The following is a 7,809-nucleotide window of genomic DNA, read 5'->3' as shown; positions in this document are numbered from 1 at the left end:
AGATTCCTGCAATATCGATTACTATTTTGCTCAGGTAACTGAAGTGCCACAATGTATTTTTATCATAGTAGTCCAGTTGTGCATTTGTCTGGGCACTGTTTCTCACTTCCCTTTTCCTAAAATGGAATGAAAAGTCTGTAAGAGACATTCAAAGCTGTCTCATCCCTCTAGCTTGGTTCCTGCAGTTGCTTAGATTAAATTTTTTAGTTCATGTTCTTTCTAACCAACTGAAGAAAACACAAGGGATGGCAGGCTTTGAAGGAAGAATATGATGCATTTTGACTGGTTTTTGGTTGGTTGGTTGGTTGGTTTTGTTTTATTTTAATTTGTTCTATTTTGGTATGGCAATATAAACTTTAGTTTACAGTTGTTTCCAGTCTAATGTTGACTTTGCCTACACTGACTTCAGTATGCTGACAGTAAGAGTTTAGGCACAAATTCTGGTTCACTTTTCATTAAAAGAAAGTTGGGACTTAATTTTATAAAAAACAAATAAAATGTAACAATGCCACCATCTGGAGTAACTAGTGTATGTGTTGTGTGTGTTTGTGTGTAAACTCTGTGCCATGACCCTACATGATAGAAATAGGTTTCTAGAGAACCTGTTTTGTTGGGCTAATCTACAGCTGCCTGTGTGTATTCTTTTCCTTGTACAGCCAGTGATAAGTGCTGGTTTTAAAGGCATATGTTTAGCTCATTGGGGAGAGGGACTGCAAAGTATTTAAAGCTTTCAATATATGGTTCAGCAGCTTCTCAGTAGGGTCATGATGTTTGGAATTCACAGCCAACTGACACATACAATTCAGTTCCAAAATAATTTATTTTTGGGGATAATAACAAAAAATTACATTCAGCCCAGAAGAGAACCTTATGAAAATGTGAAGCCCTTTTTTGTTCTAAATTGAAGTTCATGGAGTCGGCACATATTGACTACTCCTTGGTGGGTTTTTTTGTTTATTTTGAGGCACATGGATATTGATCCTCACTACTGAGGACCCCCATAGTGGCTGGGAATGGGTCCTGGGCTGAATTAGTCAGATCTACTCTTGGAAGGAAAGGATGGGCCAGTCCCTAGGCCCTCTCCAAAACTGTCACTTAATATGAATGTAAATGAAAGTATTTATTGCTTGGATCTCCACTGAGATTGTACCATCCTGGAGTAGTTCCTGTGCAGTGGTCTTTGCTCTTCAGTTTTAATTTTTAGATATAGAAGCATAGAGTTTTGTTGCTCAAAGCAACAAGGCTGAAAAGGTACTTCTTGCTGCTTGGACTTGAATCTGTGAGGTCTGGACAATCTCGATATATCAAAACACTCAGTAGTTGCTTTATTCTAAGCAGATATAGGAATAATCTAGTGCCATGTCCAGATAAATGAAGAACCAACTTACAGTTCTTTAGAGCAGAATTGGTAAAGCAGTGAAATGTAATGAAAAAGGAGATTCATCAGACTAATGCTGAGGCTTCAATGCCTTCACTCCTAAAAAAAAAAAAAAAAAAAATCAACTTACTGTGAAGAAACTATCCTGGGGTACCCATGAGTGTGACAAAGGGGTCTAGACAACTGACCACTGCCAACTGGCCACCAGACACTTCAACACCACTGACTCCCTGCTGGGACAACTGGCTGCCAAGTGGCAACTTGTTCACCCTTCCATGTGGCATCCCACTGCTGCTTCTCCCTGAGCATGGCAAGCCCTGCAAAGTTCTTGAACACTGATGAGGGCTTTGCATGGCACCATGGGGAGGTGGAGGAAGGGCTGCCAGTGACCTTGTTGAGGGCACAGAAAAGCAGCAGCACTGTGCCAGGCAGGGAGAAGAGGTGGCACAGTGCTGCTAAACGAGTGTCATCTGATGACTGGTGTCCCAGTGGAGAGTCAGTGGTGTTGAAGTGTCCAGTGACCACTGTTTCCTTTCCCTGACAGAGTAAATTTATGGATATTGTCAGGGGATGGGAGGAAGCAAGATGCTGAGTAAACCTCATCCATGTGCACATCTTTACCAGCAACCATGTAATTGTGGGCTATGCTGTGTGCAAAGACTGTCTCCCAAAAAACTTTAAAGCTAGAAATTAAGCCAAAATGATAGGTTTGATTCCTTTAGTATAAATGGTCTTTTTACATCCAGCTTAGTGACTGGTTTATTTTTGATACTGTATAGCTTCCCAGCAGCTAAATAAGCACAAGTAATTCTGGTGTAGAAAACTGATCCAGCCTTGGAGAAAGGAACAGTCCTTTTGTAGGGACTTAGAAACTTCTGGCATTTTGTTTCAGCAACATAAACGAAGTGTGGCAAATTGTTTGAATTAGGAACACTCCTAACATACGGAAGTTTTTTTCTGTGGTTTGGGTTGCATCCATCTCTTGTATTAAAGAATCGCTACATTTCCGCATACAAATCAGGCTTTAGGCTTCTGGGCAAGATGAATCTTCCAAAACTGAAGTAACTGTTTTGTTTCTTGCTACATTTGTGTGTGTGTGTATTTTATATATAGATAAGTGTTTTTATCTTGGTACAACTGCTACTGTTACTCAGAGCTGTTGAAAGAGTGTCATGATGCATCCTGTCAAAGATGCTCTGACAGAGCGATACTCCTTTTCAGACATAAGGCAGGAAAAACAGCTTCACTCTCTGAAAGATGTTTTCTTAAAAGAAAATGTGGGGAAAAGTTCTGTCCTTGTCTTGTCATCAGCACAACTATTTCATTTTTTTCTCACTGGAAACAATGTGACTTCAATAGGTATTATTTAGAAGAAAGGAAATGTTCCATCTAAAGCATGTACTCCCCTTTTTTTATTCTACTTTCTAAAAATTTCATTTCTTTCTCAGCTGAACTTTGATACTGCTCACTGAGGAGAATGTCAGTCCTGCACACACAGATACAAATTCATGCTGAAGAGAACATTGATCAGCTGGAGAGGTGAAGGGGAGTATCCTGTGCCTCCTCTCCCATCAAAGGAGAGAAACAAGGAAAGGTAGTGCAAAGGGGGACAAAGTTTGCTGCATATGACTGATTTCAAGGAAGCTGAGCCCTACTGGACAAAAGATATTTACAGGCCTCCTGAATGTATTTAATTTCCTTTGGAGACTTTTTGTTTTAAATATTTTTTCCTTTTTTTTTCTTTTTCTTTTTGTTCTTCTTTTCTTTTTTTCTTTTTTTTCTTCTTTCTTTGTTCTTTTTCCTAAATGTTGGAAAGGAGGGTAAGCTCATGAAAGGTGCTCCCTGGGTACATCCAGGGATTCTGCAACAACTTAAGCATTCCTGCTGTTTTTCCCAGAAAGGGTTAAATATGAGTTTTTACCACAGCAATACTTTTGCACAGCCACAGCCCCTCTGCAAACAGAGAAGAAAGCTGTGCTTGGCTCAATTACACTTAGTTGATTGTCTTTGAAAATGTTTTCTCCCTGAGGCATGCTGTGTGCCTGACAGGTCTCCATCAGCCAGCAAGAACATCACCTCTTGTGACTTTTTCCTTAAGAAATGCAGGAATTTTGAGTGGTCTTAGGCCTTCCTCTCCCACAGGCTTTTCCTGCTCAGACTGACCTTCTCGCCAGTATTTAGCAAAGGTCTTTGGCTCGATGGGTGCTCATTTCTGAGTATTACATGAGGCCATCACTGGTTCAGAGATGCTGCATCTGCCAGTAGGTGGTTTGGGCAAATGGTGTGAGAGATGAGGGAATATTTACAGCTTAGGGGGCACCTGCTCAGATGAAACAAGGGCAGGTCTGAGGTGTAGGAGCATGTCCAAAGAATAACAGTGAAGCTTGTGAAGAATCCAGAAAACATGTTTTATCAGGAGTGGCTGAAGAAACTGAGGTTAGTCTGGAGAAAAGGAGGCTGAGGGGAGGCCTGTAAGGAGGCTGCAGGAAGGTGGGGGTTGGTCTCTTCTCCCAAATATCAAGTGATAGGAGAAGAGGAAATGGTCTTGTTACAGAGGAGGTTTAGATTGGATATTAGGAAAAATGTCATCACCAAAAGGGTTGTCAGGCACTGGAACAGGCTGCTCAGGGGAGTCATTGAATCACCATTCCTGGAGGCATTTAAAAGCCTGTAGGGCTGTGGTGTAGCGGTGCACTTGGCAGTGTTAGGTTAACAGACTTGATCTTAAGGGTCTTTTCCACCCTAAATGATTCTATGACTTCTCTTTCCCAGCAGCCACTGTATTAAATATCCTGAACCTTTGCCTCTTGCCACTGTGGTAAAAGTGTCCCTGCCTTTGATCGTTCTTTTAAGGACTGAAAATTAACAGATGGAACCCATATAGACAGCTTCCTCCCTACATGAGATTAGTCACAGCAAGGCATCTATTAAGTATATATGTATAATTCTAATTTTCCACACAGAAGAACCTGGCCTTAAGTGAGATTCACTGCTTGGTCTCAGGAGTATGAACTGCAGACTCCTGAGCCCAATTGTTTTAGCATCTGCTTCAAATTCATCATTGCAAATGCTTCTTGCTTGAAAGGTGTTTGGTTTGTTGTTTGTTTTTTTTTTAATTAAAAGAGAGGCAAATACACGGTGTGTTTCTCCTCTCAAAGTGCTACACTTATTTAATTGACGGGTTCTGGAAAAAGTAACCTGAAAAGTAAAAATGCATTAATGTTTTGTAACATACAGTGAACTGTGAAGCCTAGGAGTAATCTGTAATGAGGTAAAAATTATAACTCTATACTTTAAGCTGCTAAGTAGAATTTTGTTCCCACTAAACTGCACATTTACACTTAGGGGCATGAGTACATGAGGCTTTCAGCTTTGGAGACCAGCACATCTACCAGTGCCTTCTCATACTGTGGAAACTATTTGAGTTATACTGCTTAAAAAGGAATGCAGCTTTTGATGAGTTCAAAAGTACTTTAAAGATAAATGCTAGGATGTTTTTATGTACGAATAGCCTTTGTAGTGAGATAAAACCCCAAAAGTTTGAATCTTCATAGATACCGTGTTTCCACAGTAAATGACAACTGTTCTACTTTCTGCCAAATCAAGCCTGCTTGGATACTTGGTTATGACTTCCACAGCTTTATGCTTTTCCATGCAAAACCATGGAAAGCTTCATATACTTTCCCTTTATCTGTTTTCTTAAGTTACTACATGTTTGGCTCTTTATTTAATAAGTAGTAAACCTAAGAAGTATGCAAAGGCATGATGACATCGTTTTGAGACTACTCTGTGAACATTCTATGGCTTAGCCTTTCAGCACAATTTAAAAAAAAAAACAAAAAAAAGGCATCAAGCCTTTCCATCTTCCTCTTCAATTTCTGTTCTTTGGGTTAAGAAAAAGTTTCTAAATTTCTCACACCAGCCTAGCAAAACATATGGGTTCATAGATTCATCTAATATCCTAGAAGACAATATTTTTCCTTGCTGGTCAAACATCTGAGGAAAATTGACAGTTTACTTGTGTATTCTGACATTTGTTTTTTGGCTGATCAGTTCTGCAGATCAAACTCCTGTGTGTTCTCTTCAGGGATTTGTGGCCACAACCTTCCCCCACCCCCTCACCCAATTCTTTTTCTACTGTTGCATTGTAATATCTTGTCTTCCTTTCTCCCCACTCTTTCAGACACCCAAATTCAAGACAGAAGTCTGCAAGAACCACTTTTTTTGTGAGTGTCCACTGCAAGATTTACACCCAGCAACCAATGCTGGGGTGAAATACTTTTAACCTCTGTCTGCAACTTATTTCTTACCCTGGTCACACCTGATCCTGCTTGGTTTTCAGCAAATCTGCTGGGTGAGTTTTGCTATAGCAATGTCCCCAGGCTTTGCTGTGATGAAGCTGCTTCAGCATCAAATGAAGTGGCAGTACTTGAAGTAATTGTTTACACATCAAATAGGTGGAAATAGCTTGTACTTGGCAAAATATTAATATACATGGGAATAACTCAAATTATTCTGGAAATTGTTGCTTCTCTTGAAGTGAATGACCTCTTGTATGAGTAATACCTCGTTAGGCACCAAATGAGATGGATTGTGCAGAACAATGAGCCAGGTCTGTGAACAGCGTAACAAATCGTGTTGCTACCAGAAACCTCTTTCAAAGATAAGCTTTACAAAACATGTAATTGCTTCACTGACATTTACCACAGGAAAAATGCCTCCACCAATTCACACTTTGCCTTAGGAGATGCAATGGTGATGACTCCTAGGCTTTCTGTCACCCAGGAAAAAAATAGATGTGCCGTTCCTCTTCTTCCTGCTACCTCAAAGTAGAAAAAGAGGATGAGATTAAACATCCCTATGCTCTTGAAGGCTCATATACCAATTTTAACTTTAATAATTAAAGGTGAAACCTGCTACTTATTCTGAGGGTGTATAGTTTCCTGTATGATTTCCTTGTGAAGTAATTTAACCTCGTTCTGGTATTTCATTGTCTCACATGAACACGAGGAGGATCCTTTTTCCTGTTTCAGGAGCTGTATATGAAGCTTTCTCTCTTCCTGAAAAATCACCAGCACCTCTCATTCCTGCCAGCATCCCAGAAATGCAGCAGGTAGACAGACTGTGCTGGGCTTTTGGGGATGATGAGGAACAAGTGTGCTGCCCTAGGCACTCCCAAGGCAGCAGTTAGTTGCTTTTGATGGCGTTAGCTAAATTTAATACCCCTCTGACTATTGAGTCTGCACTCTTGGCCATGGTAGTTACTTTAATCACTGTTCTGCACTAATCTTTGCCTGCAGAAGATGTTTAGATAACTTCATGTAACAGTAAAAACGTAAGTTATTACCTTTGTCAACATTAATAATGGATACTAATTAGGGTGGGCTCAGAGCTGGAGCCCTACCCTTTGAGTTTTGGCCAAGAAACTGGTCACATCTAGGTCACAGCTGGGAAAAGCAAGGCAAGGAGGAGCTCTTCAGCACAGCCAGGGAGTGGATTTCTGCCTGGGTGCTTAAATTCCATCCCTTTCCACCAAGCTGTTGCAGTAATAGTATTTGCTGCAGTTACAGCTGCTGTCATGTTTGTGGTAAATGTACTTGCCCTGCTATGAAATTAGTGGTACGGCTAATGCATGATGATATAATGGAAGAAGGGTCTTGTATCAAGGTTTCCAGGTGACCTTCATTTTCACATTTTCCTGATCTTTTTGTGGAGTGGTGCTTTATAGCTTTATTATCTCTTGCTTTGTGAGTGTGTGTGTTGTCTTTCCTTGTGCAGGATTCAAACCTGAAGTCCCAGAACTGCAGTGTCTGTAGTACTCAGGTGTCCTCTACATCACTGTCACTGCCCTAATGCTGACACCTCTGGGTGTATGTGGTGCCTGGGTACTCAGAAGCCCTGCCTGTGTCCCAGCCTCTGCCTCTAAACCAGTTCCCCACAGCGATGCTCACACAGCCTGGGTGCCTTTGCCAATGAATAGAACAGCATTGGTGTCTCTGGGATGTGACCATAGCTGGAGCATAGATATTATGATCTGGTAGTCTTTTGCATTTTCCCTCTCTTTTTTGAGAAAGCTGGATTTTCCCTGCAGCTCTGCTAATAGCATCTGGGGAGCAAGTCTATGGGAACTTGCATGTGAGGTGGGCAGTGGATGATAGGGGCTGGCTGCTGTGGTCCCTGCCTGTTTTATATGCCTGGGAAGGCTTGAATTTAACTGAGAACAGGGTGTCTGGACCAAGTATGGCTTAAAACTCCAGGAGTGTGTAATGCCTCTAGTTAGCTGAACTTCCAATGCCGTGGTTGAGCACCTCAACACTATACTAAATATCCCACTTGTTCTTTGCTGAGGAAGTAGTGGGATTGCTGCAAAAGATGATGTGTGTGGATAAGCTCTGGTGTGCTGCAGTTCCCATGGATGAGTAACTGGCAGA

This window comes from Calypte anna, chromosome 2 (genome assembly GCF_003957555.1).
Source record: "Calypte anna isolate BGI_N300 chromosome 2, bCalAnn1_v1.p, whole genome shotgun sequence".
Taxonomy (NCBI): Eukaryota; Metazoa; Chordata; class Aves; order Apodiformes; family Trochilidae; genus Calypte; species Calypte anna.
Note: the sequence above shows the minus strand (reverse complement) of the source record.